The following is a 14023-nucleotide window of genomic DNA, read 5'->3' as shown; positions in this document are numbered from 1 at the left end:
GCAAAGAGGCCTTCAGTGCTAAGCCACCCTTCTCCCTGGAAATTGCTTAGAGAACAAATGCCAATGTTCTCTCCAAAGGACAGCTCCTAAAGGCCTTAACCCTTTTCCAAAGGCCCAATGGGAGAGTTTTCTCCCTCCCCTGTGTGGAGAAAGGGGTGGGGGCAGGGTGCACCCAACACTGAGCCAGAGGGGTATGGCACAAAGTCTCTGGGGACAGGTGGGCACAGCACTTGGGGGATAGGGGGTTTAGGGGTGTAGGGGTGGGACCTGCCACTCTAGATCTCTAAAAGGTTACTGGGCTAGACAATTGGGATAAAGTGACTTGCCCAGGGTTACACAGCTAGTGGCATGGGCATTGTACCCTAGAAACTCTGGCAAACTATTATCAGGGAAATTCCTTTGCTCCCTTTACACCCTCTGACTCCCAGCCCAAAACATCTGGCCCCGAGAGGATTATCCTCCTTTGATTGTCCTTTGATTTGAGTCACACCTCATCCATCTGTCCTCCAAATCACAAGAATCACCCCCATACCTTCTGGCAAACCTCCTCCAACCCCTTGCTCCAGAATCACATCCTCACTGCTGTAAAAGAATATAAAAACCCCAGAATTGAGACATTCTGGGAGCAACCCTCCAGTTTGCTCCACTCATGCTTTCTTGCTGTCCTCCTGAGGAGCAGCTCTTCCATCCATGCTGTTCCACTTAGGAGGTAGGTTTCCACCTATGCTGCCTCCTGGTCAGATTCAACATTACTTTCCAAATTAACAAATTTCTCTTTATTTTTATTTTATTTTAAACACTTACCTTCCATCTTGGAGTCAATACTGTATATTGGCTCCAAGGCCTCCAAGGCAGAAGAGTGGTAAGGGCTAGGCAATGGGGGTTAAGTGACTTGCCCAGGGTCATACAGCTAGGAAGTGTCAGAGGTCAGGTTTGAACCTAGGACCTCCTGTCTCTAGGCCTGGTTCTCAATCCACTGAGCTACTCAGCTGCCCCCTTTCTCTTTATTTTTAAGCCAAGTTTCAGAGTCTTGCATTCTTGCAAAAGGTATCCTTCCCGAACCCCAGGGGTTCATCTCTGGACCCCACAACACTAGGACTGAGGTCACATTTGAACACAGAACCTACTAGCTCTAGGCCTGGAGCACTATCTACTACTACTATTCTACCTAGCTGCCCTAAGAAGGGATTTCTACCTTGGAAGGAGATTGGATTAGATCACTTATGAATTTCCTTTCAACTCTAAGAAATTATGATCTGACTAAAAGAAGAGAGCAGCCGGCTACTAGATCTTAAGAGGCAAAGCAGAAGCAAAAGAAAGGGTTCTCATTTTATGGAGAGGGATTTTGAAGATCTATACATATCTGTTAATAGTAGGAAATAAGTAAAGTGAAAAGAAATTAAAGATTTGAGAACTGATTAACCAATAAGTATTTATTAAACATTTTTAATGTGCCTGGCAATCATACTAAATACTGGAAATGCAAAGACAAACATTCTTTGCTCTCAAGAATCTCATTATCATGGGCAGAAATATATGTGTATAACACATATAATATATACAAAATTATTGCAGGGGAGCAGCTAGGTAGCATAGTGGATAAAGCAATACTTTGTATCAATTCTAAGAAAGAAAGTCAGAGTTTTAAAAAAATTATTGCAAAGTACTTTGGAAAGGGAGTATATTTAGCTGCTGCAGAAATCAGAAAAGGTTTCATAGAAAAAGTGGATCCTCAGCTAAATCATAAAGAAAATCAGGGATTCTGAGAGGAGACAGTGAATTCCATGCCTGGGGGATAGTCAGTTGCAAAGGTACAGTCAGGAAGAGATGGAACATCATGAGTAAAGAACAGTCAGAAAGCAAATTTGGCTAGATCTCAAGAGTGCATATTGGGAGCAACATGTAAGAAAGAATAATAATTCAAGGATCCAGATCCTGTTGTTCAGTTTCAGTTGTGTCTGACTCTTAGTTTTTTTTGACATTTAGGGTTTTCTTGGTAAAAATACTGGAGTGATTTGCCATTTTCTTCTCTAGTTCATTTTACAGATGAAGAAACTGAGGCAACTAGGGTTAAGCACTTTGCCCAGGTCATACTGAGGCCAGATTTGAATATAGGTTATCCCAACTCTAGGCCCAGCAGATGCCCTCACATCAATATCCTAGATAGTCAGAAAGGGAGAGGGACAAGAACACTGGAGAATCTTGGAAAGAGGGAGGAATATTTTTTCCTTTTGAAAGAAAAGAGGGGAAGCTCGGTGGGTCAGTGGATAGAGAGCCAGGCCTGGAAGCTTGAGGATCTGGTTTCAAATGGAACCTCAGATACTTCCTACCTGTGTGACCCTGGGCAAATCACTTATACTGTCCCCCCTTCCCCCAAATTGCCCAGCCCTAATCACTCCTGCCTTGGAACTGATACTTATATAGATTCTAAGAAAGAAGGTAAGGATTTTTTAAAAAGAAAAAGAAGAAAAGGAAGAAAGGCTAATGGGAAAGATATACATGTACATACACACAAATATATATATATATATATATATATATATATATATATATATATATATATATACACACAGAGGAAAAAAGAGAGATGAGTTTTGACTCTTCATGGCCTTCAAGTTCCAGAATTTATCAAAGATAAAAGGATTACCCAGCAACATTTAATTCACCATTCTTTGCTTGCTTAGGTTGCAGAACTCTAAATCCTAATTGACTTCAAGTCCAGTGGCCAGTCCACTATTACAAATTCTTTTATTTGACATTTTAAGATCTTACCTACTTTACCAGAGTTATTACACATTAGCACTCTACCCCCTTCCCCTTGAGTTCTTTTCACCCACCATTAGCCTTCTTGTTCTTCATCAATGACATTCCATCCTCACCTCACTCCCCTTTCCTAGGAATGATCTCCCTGCTCAACCCTGAAAAAGAATTTCTAGTTTGATTTAAATGAAACTGGAAAAACTCATCTCAAACTGCAAGTTCCCCCCTCCCCCAATTTGAGGCCATATTATTTTGTGGTAACTTAATTAAATTTTTTTTGTTATTTTGCATTTTTTTTTTCATAGAGAAGCCTCTGTTGTTCAAAAAGAACTCAAAATAGTCTCAAAGTTAGTAAGAATTAGGTTTAAGTACTACTTTTAATTCTGGTCAAGGGCTTAACCCCGCAACACTCCAAGCAACTCACTTAGATTTCTATCTTGATAAATATACATCTTAATGTATATTAAATATTACAATAAATGCCTTAAACTAGAATTATTATAAGAAATATAATTCTTAATGTAGAAATTACAGAGAACTGTCTAGACGTTTGAATTCACAACACTGGTCTAAAGGCATGTTTATTGTGTTTCTGTGTCAAAGTCATTTCTACAGAGAGAAAAGAAAGCACTGCAAGGGAAGGGAATGTTTCACTTGTCTCTCTGTATCCCTAGCAACGTACCCAGCCTTTAGACGCTTAATAAATGCTTGTTGCTAGATGGTTTGATTGCACGTGCCACAATCCAATCAGACACTACAAGTCCCCGGAGCCGCAAGCCGGAGTTTGGAGCTAGGTCGGGTGACGTCACTGCGTTCCTTCCCTAGCTGTACCCTGGGGGTTGTAGTCTGGACGGGACTTCAAGTTCCACACTGCCTAGCGTTGGGTCGCGGCGCCTGCGCGTTGCGCGCGGCGGGCAGAGCTGAGTACGGGGCTCTTTTGTTCCGCGGAGCTGGGACGATTGGCTGGGCCCGGGGGAGCTTCGCTTAACCTATCTTAGGTGAGGAGGGGCACCAGGCGCTAGCCGCGGCCGCCACTCCTCCTGGTTTAGACAGCTCACCCTCCTTCTCGCTGTCCCCAGTCTCCAGCGACGCGCTAGCGGCGCGACACCGATTCCCCCCGGGTTGAGTCGACGCTGCTCTGAGGTAAGGAGGGAGGAGTGTGTGTATTTGTATGTGTCTCTGTATATGAGCGTGTGTATATGAGAGTGTATGTGTCGGTTGACACTGGGAGGCCTGGGGGGGGGCAGGGGGCAGGGAAGGCCGATGGGGATGGAGCCGTTAGGAACACGGCGCGCGATACCCCCCTCCCCCACTGCTCCCCTGCCCTCGTCCATTCCCGCGCGCGGACCTCGGGAGGGGGGCGGGGCCCGCGGAGGGCGCGCGGCGCAAGCGAATCCCGAGACGGAAACGGCCGGTGTGGCGGTCGGGCCCCCCGCACGTGGGGCAGCGGTGCGTTCTCCAATACTATCTTTCATTGAAGCTCCTCCGGGGAGTAGGAATGTAGCCCCGGGGCAAGGGGAGATGGACCGAGCATTAGCTACTTTAGCCACATTGTTATTACTTTCTATTCTATAAAAGAAAGAAGGTGTGGAGCATTGAAGGCTTTGTACGCCCTTTTCTTGCTTGGGTGGGGTGGAATGTCCTTTCTCGGAAAAAAGCAAGTTTTTACATTTAAGAAGAAAACTTGTTGAATAAAATTCCAGAAAGCTTCGATGCTGTCTATTGCTGGTTTGTATATTGTTGTTAGTTGTTTACTTCCCGTGAGTTTCTAGAGAATTGGGACTATCTTTTCCTTTCTTTGTATCCCCAGAACTCAACGCTGTGCTTCTAGGCACTTAAGCCTGGTGGTTAATAAATGCTTTGTTTTATTGATCAATAACAGTTGTTGTCCCTCCCTTTGATCGTGAGCTTCTTGAGGGCAGGGACTGCCCACGCTGTCGCATAGTAGGCACTTAAAATTAAAGCCAGTTCTCTTGATTGATGCACTTACTGTCAAATATCGGTATTTCGAAATAAAATATCGCCTATGTTTCTTTAGAAGAACCGTTTCTGCGATTAATCCCTCTTGTGCCAGGCTGTTTTTGTGGCGGCAAACTTGTGCTGAAGTTTTGGTTTTGGGGCTGAAGGAAGACCTGAGATTGAATCTCAACTCAAAAACTGACTAGCTAGTTGACCCTAGGTAAGCCTGTTTCCTAATCAAATAGAGGGAAGATGTGCTGATGGCGGCTAAAGTCTCTTCCAGCCCTAAATCCCCTAAATCTTTAAAAAGTAGTTGGAGGGAAAGCCTGGGTGTTTGTTTGCATGTTGATTAATAGCTATAATAGGACCATAACCTGAGTCTTTGAAGGTTGGTGTTAGTAGAGAAGGCTTGAATTCTATTTCCCTTCAGTTTTTTTGTCCAACAAATTTGGGTCCCTTGTTGACCGGAGGTGACTTCGTGTTAAGGTATTGTAAACTGCACAATTGGGTGAATTTCTTTGGAGGGAGTAGTAGTTCCAGAGCAAGATTTGGAAACTGCCCTAGGGGGCGGAGGTGGGGTGGAAATTGCTTTGGAAAAAATTACCAGGGAAGAGTAAGGATAGGAGAGAATGCCATTTCTTTTGGGCCTTTTCATAAATTTGTTCTAAGTTCTGGAAGGGTTATTATGTATTCATTATGCATCCCGGCTTTGCCTTTGCATGGGCTGTCTCCCATGCCTGGAATGCAGTCTCTCTTCTGCTGAACTTTTTTAGTTTCTTTCAAAGTTCAGCTAAGTACAAGAAGCCTTACCTGTTTTTTTTTTCTCCTCCAACCTTTCCCCTCACCCCAATACCTTATTTTGCATTTAATTATATATGCATATGTTGTTTCCCCTGTGGAATGGTAAGCTTTGTGATTGCTTTGAGCTTAATAAATGTAAAGGGCAACCATTTCTGCCCTTTATTTTATCTGTTTCCTCTCCCCCATGCCAAAAAGTCATTCCAGCAGTTAGGTGACAATTTGAAAAGTTTTAGTGAGTAGAGGCAAGAAATCCTTTGTCTTCCCTAGATGCCTTCCAGCTATTTATATGAAAGATAAGCCTGTCAATAGAAAGCCTCAGTGCTATGGAAAATGTCTGTTCTTTCCTTAAGCTGACATTTTTGTTCCCTTGGGCTTCTATAGCCAGGGTGGAGTCTGGAGTACCAGCCACTTGAACCTTCCTAGCTTTGTCACCCTGGGCAAGTCACTTAACAACTATTGCCTAGCTCTTCTGCTCTAGAGCTGATACAAAGGGTTTTTTTTTTTTTTAAGTGAGCGATGGGGGCAGCTGGATATCAATACACAGTATAGAATAGACTCCAAGACGGAAAGTAAGGGTTTAAAAAAAATAAAAAGTGATTGAAGGGGGGCAGCTGAGTAGCTCAATGGATTGAGAGTCAGTCCAGAGATGGGAGGTCCTGGGTTCAAATTTGGCCTCAGACACTTCCTAGCTGTGTGATCCTGGGCAAGTCATTTAATCCCGTTGCCTAGCCTTTACCGTTCTTTTGCCTTAGAACCAATACCCAGTATTTATTCTAAAACGGAAGGTAAGGGTTTAAAAAATTAATAAAAATTAAAAGTGAATGAAGTTTATATAGGATAGTGCTATGGCCTACTGTCATTATCTTAATCACATATGGTTAAGTGCCTTAATTTTCTAACCTCTTTTGGGAAAAGGAAGTTACTTTGAAATATGTCAGTAGTCATTAGAAAGGAATTTTTTAAATGAGAGAACACAAGTACACTTTTTAAAAGAGAATTATTATTTTTTAGTGACATTTTCCAATAGAATATGTTTTGGAGTCATAAGAACAATGTAGGTATTTTTGTGTTCCCTATCTTCAAGCATTTATTATCACCTACTATTGCCAACCCACTGTCTTCCAGTGTCTGACTCCACTGGACCAGTCAAATTGAGTGTAAGATCCTAGAAACTGAGGAAGAAGCAGAATATTTTAATGTATTCTTAGCAGAACAAGCATGCATGTAGGAACCCCTCTCTTAAGGAGAGGAGCCCCCTAGATACAGAAATTTGCCAGCTATTATTGTTTGAAAGATGTGGAAGGGGAAAAAACACCAAGATAATTGTTGGGGGGGCAGGTTAAACAGCAAATTCTTGACAGTAACTACTTGGAGTAACTTTTGGGGTCTCAAGGAGATAGGCTGGATTAAAGTTATCTGAAAATCTTTGGAGCCTCTCCTGGTGAGATAATGATCATAATATTAAGAAAGGTTTCTAGGATTGTTCTCAATCCAGACTCTGTTGGTGTAGTTGGAGGCAGTTGGGGTATTATTCTGTTGGTAGGTCCCCATTTCTCAAACTTAGCTTATAGTTTTAAAGGATTATTGTTATGTATCAGAAACCCCCCAGAAAAATGGAATCTGGAGCAAATGCAACCAATTGTTATAGTCAGTATACCTATCACTTTTCTCCCATGTGTTCCAGGCATTGTGCCAGGTGTTGGGGATACAAAAAAAAAAATAGCTCCTGACTTTTCCTCCCTGGCATTAGTGGCTGAGGGATAAGAAAGGGCCTCATGTAGAAGAGGACATAAGCTGAGCTTGGCAGGAAAGTAGGGATTCAAAGAGAAAGAAGTGAGGTAGACGTCTACTGAGATGGAATATATTGGAAGAGAGAAAAGGTCGGTTTGACTGGAATGTATAGTGAGTAGAGGCAGCTAAAAGTGAAATAAGTTCAGAAAGATCTGGAGTCAGATTGTGAAGGACTTTAAATGTCAAATAGAATTTGAGTTTTTGGGCCTTCTGGAACTTTTTGAGCAATGTGAGTGTGGCAATTAATAATATTCCTATAGACATTTATTTCTGTAATGTTGTCTAGTTGTTTCAGTTGTACCTGATTCTTGGTGGTGCATTTGGAATTTTCTTGACAAAGATACTGGAATGGTTTGTCTTTCATTTACTTCTTCAGCTCATTTAACATGAGAAAACTGAGGTATACAAGATAAAGTGACTTTGCCCAGGGTTACATAGTGAGCATCTGAGGCCAGATTTGAACTCAAGAAACTGAGTCATGGGGTAGCTGGGTAGCCCAGTGGATTGAGAGCCAGACCTAGAGACCAGAGGTCCTAGGTTCAAATCTGGCCTCACATGCTCACTATGTAACCCTGGGCAAGTCACTTAACCCCCATTGCCAAAACAAAAACAAAAAAAAAAACCCAAGTCTTCCTGACTCCCAGCTGGGCACACTATTACTGTGCCACCTAGTTGATTATGACCATTTCTAAAAAAATTCTGCACTGATTTGCAAAAACACAAGTCCTGTAGCAGTTACTGCAAACTAGGAGTTCAGTATTGGCTATTTGTATCTTTTTTTTTTTTTGCATCTCTGGGAGCTACATAGATTGGACTACAGGGTTAATGCATTAATGTTAATGATGTTGCCAAGTTTCTGTTGTTGGTCTTCATCTGACATCATTTTGGAGGAGTAAAGTTATGTTTGTGCTTTTGTTAAGACTGATTTAGCTCTTTAAACTTCAGATCCTCCCAATTCCAGGCCTGGTGCTCTATGCACTGTATCACTTAGCTTCCCTTCAAGCCTTCATTTTCAAATATATCCTTTCCCTTACTTTAGGAATTTTCTCTTTTTAACAAATGTAACAAAAAAGTAGAAAAAGTTCAGCAAAACTAAACAGCACATTACCTGACTTAACAGTCATAGTATATATAGTAATCAATATCTATAGTCATCTCCATTTCTGCAAAAGGAGGCAGGTACATTTTCTCATTTCTTCTTTGAAGACAAACTTATTCTTATAATTACATATCCTATATTTCATTACAAATTTACAGATTCTTTCCATTGACATTGTGTGGTCTTTGTATATATTGGGGTTCTTTTTTCATCAGTTAGTATAGGTGCTTCTCTGAATTATTTTTTTCTCTTTCCTATATACTTTTTTTCCAGCATACTTTTTAAAGTCATGTATTATAGCTCTTTAGCTTTTTCCCAATTTATGGGCATTAAATGTTTTTTTCCACTTTTGGTGTATGAGGGACCTTTTCTCTTTAGCCTCCTATTCCTATAGAAGTGGTCTCTTATTTTCATCATTTTAGTATAATTTCAAATTGCTTTAAAGAATAGTTGGACCAAATTACAGCTCTGCCAACAAAAGTTATATTAATGTTGGCCTGTATTTCTGCAGCCTTTCCAACATTGTCTTTGTCAATTTGGTGTTTGGTAATAAAACCTGAGTTATTTTGTCTTTGTCTAGTTTTTAGTCATTTGGATCAGTCTTATGGTTATTAATAATTTGTAGTTCTTATTAGAACCTTTTGTCCCCCTCTAGACATCTAGTGAGGAAATGGCTTTTAGTATCAAAGATATTTGAAGTTAAGCTCCATCTCCCCACCATTGACAGGTTCCTTTATCCTAATTGTGTTCATTCAGAAACTTCTGTGATATTTAAATCACTTTAAAAGATATATGAAATATATATTAATATATATTAATTTAAGGTTGCCAAGGAATTCACTTATGTAATTCCTAAATGAAACACTCAAGTCAGCTGCCAAATTTTTTATGGTGTTTTAATTACAACAGGAGGAAGAAAGTATTGGGGGAGGGGGAGAGACACACACACCCTGAGACAGACAGAGAGACAGACACATCACTCTGGCTCAGGCTGAGCCAAAAGGCCTTGGATAGCCAAGGCAGAGAAAGGGATCAGTCCTTCACTCAATGACTAATATGAAGGAAAGCAGTCCCTGGGGCTCCTCCAACTCCATGCACCAGCCTCAACTGCCCTCTAGCCCTCCTCACAGGAAGTCCCGAGCCTCCAGAGGCTGTCCTCTACCTCATTTCCTGCATCTCACATGTGCCAATGCTGGCTCTAGCTTGACCTAGGACCGCCCAGAGGTCTGTCCTTTTTTGCACATGTCTGTTGAAGGCCATATTCTCAAATAAATCTTGAGTTTGCTGCACCCCTTCCTAATCTTGTTACACTGAGTGGGGTGGGAAATGTAGTTTCCAAGACCTGATTCTGTTATTCCAAGTATCTCTATTGTTATTGATCAGGAAATAGCTAAATCCAATCTTCTAAGGAAAGGTCTGAATAGAGTGGTTTTGAAATTCACACTTTTCAATTTCATATAATCAGAATTAGCTATTTTATACTTTGCCTCTTGTTTGGTTAAGTACCCTCCCTCTAGTCATAGTTGAGATAGGTATCTAATCTTGTTTTCTTCTATTTTTTGTGTCATGACCATTAATATTCAGATCTCATTTCTTTTTTTGAGGTTATCCTATTATATAGCAGTTTTTTGTCTAACTGCTTTACACTTTTTCCCAACAATTCTTGTCACATAGGGAGCTCTTCAACAAGTAATTTCTGTATTCAGGTGTCTTTTTTCCTTATATAGGCTGTTTCACTTTTCTATTTTTTATAGGTACTATAGTTTTGGTGTCCCTATTTAAACAAAAAAGTTTTCTTCTTTCTGCACTATATGATAAATTGAGTCTCAATGATGTGCTTCACTGAATTTTAATTTTAAAATAAGCCCTCATGATTAAATTAATGTTGAGTATGTAGTAGATACCTAGCTTTGGCCTTGTAAAATAACTCTACCCTTAAATACATGTCAGATATAAGGGAAACTCCTCCAAGCTGTAAAGACTAGGCTGTGGGAGTTAAATGATTTGCCCAGAGTCACACAGCTAGCAAGTGTCTGAGGTCATATTTGAATCCAGGACCTCCCCTTTTTAGGCTGGCACTTTATCCACTGAGCCACCCAGCTGCCCCCAGGTTCTTGCTCTTTAGTATCTTTATGATTACTAAGTTCAGAGAAGATAACCATCTTTTGCATTGGTCTCAGATCTGATTCCTAGCCCTTTAAATACAGGGTAGAATTGTAGTAAGCATAATAAACTATAGAAACTTTGTCTCTTGTGAAGCTTAATCCTCTACCTTCATTGAATTAAATAGGGTGTGTTTCCCAAATTGTAAAGACAATTGAAATCATTGAATGTTCTGTCCAAGATAAATTATAAACGTGTGGAAGGGACAAAGAAAGAGTCTATTTGAATTTGTTTTCTAAAATTAGATTTTGTGATTGCTGAGAAGGAATCAGTCTTACAAGTGAGAAGCATCATGCTATAATGGAATAAGGAACTTTCGATTGTAAAGATTTATATATTTATGTCTGGAAGGGATTTTAGAAGATATCTAGGCATGCCTTTTTTTTTTAATAGATAAGTAATTTGAGGTAGAGATGTTAATTGAATTGATACAATAGAACCTAGATTTTAAAATTCCAAATTAAGCAATATTTTCAGTAGGGCTTATTTGAATCTCTCCTTTGCCACTTAGTACCTGTGTCACCTTGGACAAATCATTTCACCACATAAGTGTATAAAATGAGAGATTACACTTTTTTTTAAATAAAAAAAGGGTTTTATAAAACCATTACCTTCCGTCTTGGAAGTACATATACTGTGTATTGGTTCCAAGTTAGAAGAGTTGGTAAGGGCTAGTCAATGGGGGTCAAGTGACTTGCCTAAGGGTCACACAGCTGGGAAGTGTATCTGAGGTCACATTTGAACCTAGGACCTCCTGTCTCTAGACCTGGCTTTCAATCCAATGAGCTACCCAGCTGCCCCGGATTACACTCTTAATGTAAGAAAGAACTGTGGTTTCTTGATTTGAAAAGCTATGGCTCTGTGTTCCAATACCTGAGGAACTTTTTTTTTCACTTTACTATTTTTTTCTAAACCCTTATCTTCTGTCTTGGAATTCATAACTAAGTATTGTTTCCAAGGCAGTAGGAGAGCACAGTAAGGACTTGGGAATTGTGGTTAAGTGATTTGCCCAGAGTCACAAAGGAGGTGCTTAAGGCTACATTTGAACCTGGGACCTCCCTGCTTCAGGCCTGGCTTTCTTATCTATGCCTAGCTCTGTCCCCTTTCTCTTTACTATTTACAGCCCTGTATTGAATTGAAAATTGGTAATAGTAATTTGGAACTTCATGGAGGGAGATAGTCATTGTTAGATGCTTCCAAACTTGTTCCTGTTTGGAACTCTTGATTTAATTCATAACTTGTACTTTAGCTTTGTTTTGACTTTCTTTTCCTTCCCTTACAAGTCTTTAGGAGAAAAAACTATAGGGATAAGATTTGCCCCTTAGAGGTCAGTATGTTCTTTCTCTATTTTGAGAGCTGTGCTGATTTCTGTGACTCAACTTGTAGTGGTTTCACCTTTACAGGTACTGCTAAAGTGAAAGCTATTGACATATCCCAGACATGGTTTATGAATGTTCCACACAAAAATCCTAGCTTGGGTTCCTTAGAGTAACCAAAGGCCAGGGCTTCTTTAGGGGATGTTCTGCTATTCATGTGAATGTGTGGCATGAACAGTATTTTTTGCTGTCAGGTTTCTTATCTGGAAAACATTCCCTTCACCAGAAAACAAAATAAAAAAGCCACATTCTGAGGAACAGACAAAAAGTAGTTTGGAATTTTCACTGGAAGATGCTCTATTTCAGTGATGTCAAACTCAAATAGGAATGGGAACATTTCTCAATTACATTTTAATCTGGTTTAGACCATATTTGAGTGTTGTAGGCTACATGTTTGACACCTCTACTATGCCCTATCAGGTTTTACCCGCTTTTTATTTATTTCTTTAAACCCTTACCTTCTTGTCTTAGAATCAATACTGTGTATTGGTTCCAAGGCAGAAGAGTGGTAAGGGCTAGTCAATGGGGGTCAAATGACTTGCCCAGGGTCACACAGCTGGGAAGCATGTCAGAGGTCAGATTTGAACCCATCTCTAGACTTGGCTCTCAATCCACTGAGCTACCCAGCTTCTCCCTTTACCTGCTTCTTAATGACAGCTGTGTATTGCTTTCTATGAGGAATGCTGATTTTTCTTTTTACCATTGGGACTTGTGGTTGAAGTTCATCTTTGAACTTTCTAAGAATTTATTTAGATAACTTGAATTTTTTTAAAAGTTCCTTATATCCATCTAGTATTCCTATTGCTCATTGATTAAGATCCAAACTTTGTCCTTGGCATTTAAGGCCTTAACCTTCTAGACCCAAACAATCCTTCACCTTTAGCTTCAGCTGGAATTAGCTTTCATTCTTTTGTACATTTTTAAAGCTGTCAACAGTGGCCAGTTGATCTATAAGCTTGTAGCTTTTACCACATGTATGCCAGGAGCTATGCTAAGCCCTGAGGAATATAAAGAAAGGCAAAAACTCAGTCGATTCCCCTCAAGGAGCTCACATTCTAAGAGGGCAAACAACATGCAGTTTAAATGGAACTTCATCAAAACAGGAAAGGAGCTGGGGGAACAAAGATGACTAAGAAGTGCCTCCTGTTGTTGATGGTGGGATTTGAGCAGAGTCTTGAAGAAAGCCAGAAGACAGGTGAGACGGAAGAACATTCCAGGCTTGGATCAGCTAGTACAAAATGGAGTGCTGTGTGCAAGAAACAGCAAGAAAGCCAAGGACACTGGATCATAGATTGCATCAAGGGAAATAAAGTATGACAAGACTAGAAAAATAGGAAGGGGCCAGACTGGAAAGAGTTTTAAAAGCGTATTAGAGGATGGTGTATTTGATCTTGGAAGTAATGGGAGCCATGGAATTTATTGAGCAAGGGTAAGATAGACCAGTTAGAAGGCTGTTGCAATAGTCCAGGTGTGAGGTGTTGAGGCCCTTAATTGAGAGATGTTGAGAAGGTAGAAATAAGACTTGGCAACTGATTTGACTATGTGAAATGAGTGCAAGTGAATAGTTGAGGATAACAGCACAGTTGTGAGCCTGAGTGACTTAAGGGAATTATGGTGCCCTTCACTTCAATAGAGAAATTTAGAAGAGGGGAGAATTTTGGAGGGAAAGAGATTGAGTTCTTTTCTGCTCAAGGAGTGTTTGTCAGTCTGTAGGTGGGTGATATGGAGTGCAAGAGAAGTGTTAGGCCTAGATTTATAGATCTGGGAATAATCCACATAGAGATGATAATGGAACCTATGGAATTTGATGAGATGGCCAAGTTCAGATAACATAGGGTTCCTGGGCTATTTTGGTTGTCTGGTGAAGGCTGTTAGAATAATGTGTTTTTTTAATTAATTGATAGAAATGCTAAATTTCACTTAGTAAAAATAATTATGTACCTCCTCCAACCATTTGAACAAACACCCCTTTCCTTAAATCTCTTTAATCTTCTCTAGAGAAGGTCCAGGATATTTTTAAATAGTAGTTGCAGTTCATGGGTGTCTCCTAGATGAAATTCCAGCTAGGGGGATA

At 40.3% G+C, this 14023-nt stretch overlaps 1 protein-coding gene across 2 annotated transcripts in view; it reads left to right on the top strand.

Annotated features, from left to right (window-relative positions):
- The first annotated feature begins 3637 nt into the window (after positions 1-3637).
- Positions 3638-14023, top strand: part of CBX1 (chromobox 1) — a 36729-nt gene continuing 26343 nt past the window's right edge. The window contains exon 1 of one of the 2 annotated variants that reach the window (XM_007482357.3): positions 3638-3903. The gene's annotated coding sequence lies outside the window, so the exon portion shown is untranslated. The remainder of the gene's footprint in view (positions 3904-14023) is intronic. The other variant, XM_001366957.4, reaches the window with a different exon arrangement.

This window comes from Monodelphis domestica, chromosome 2 (genome assembly GCF_027887165.1).
Source record: "Monodelphis domestica isolate mMonDom1 chromosome 2, mMonDom1.pri, whole genome shotgun sequence".
NCBI lineage: Eukaryota > Metazoa > Chordata > Mammalia > Didelphimorphia > Didelphidae > Monodelphis > Monodelphis domestica.
This window is presented reverse-complemented; position numbering and strand designations above follow the sequence as displayed.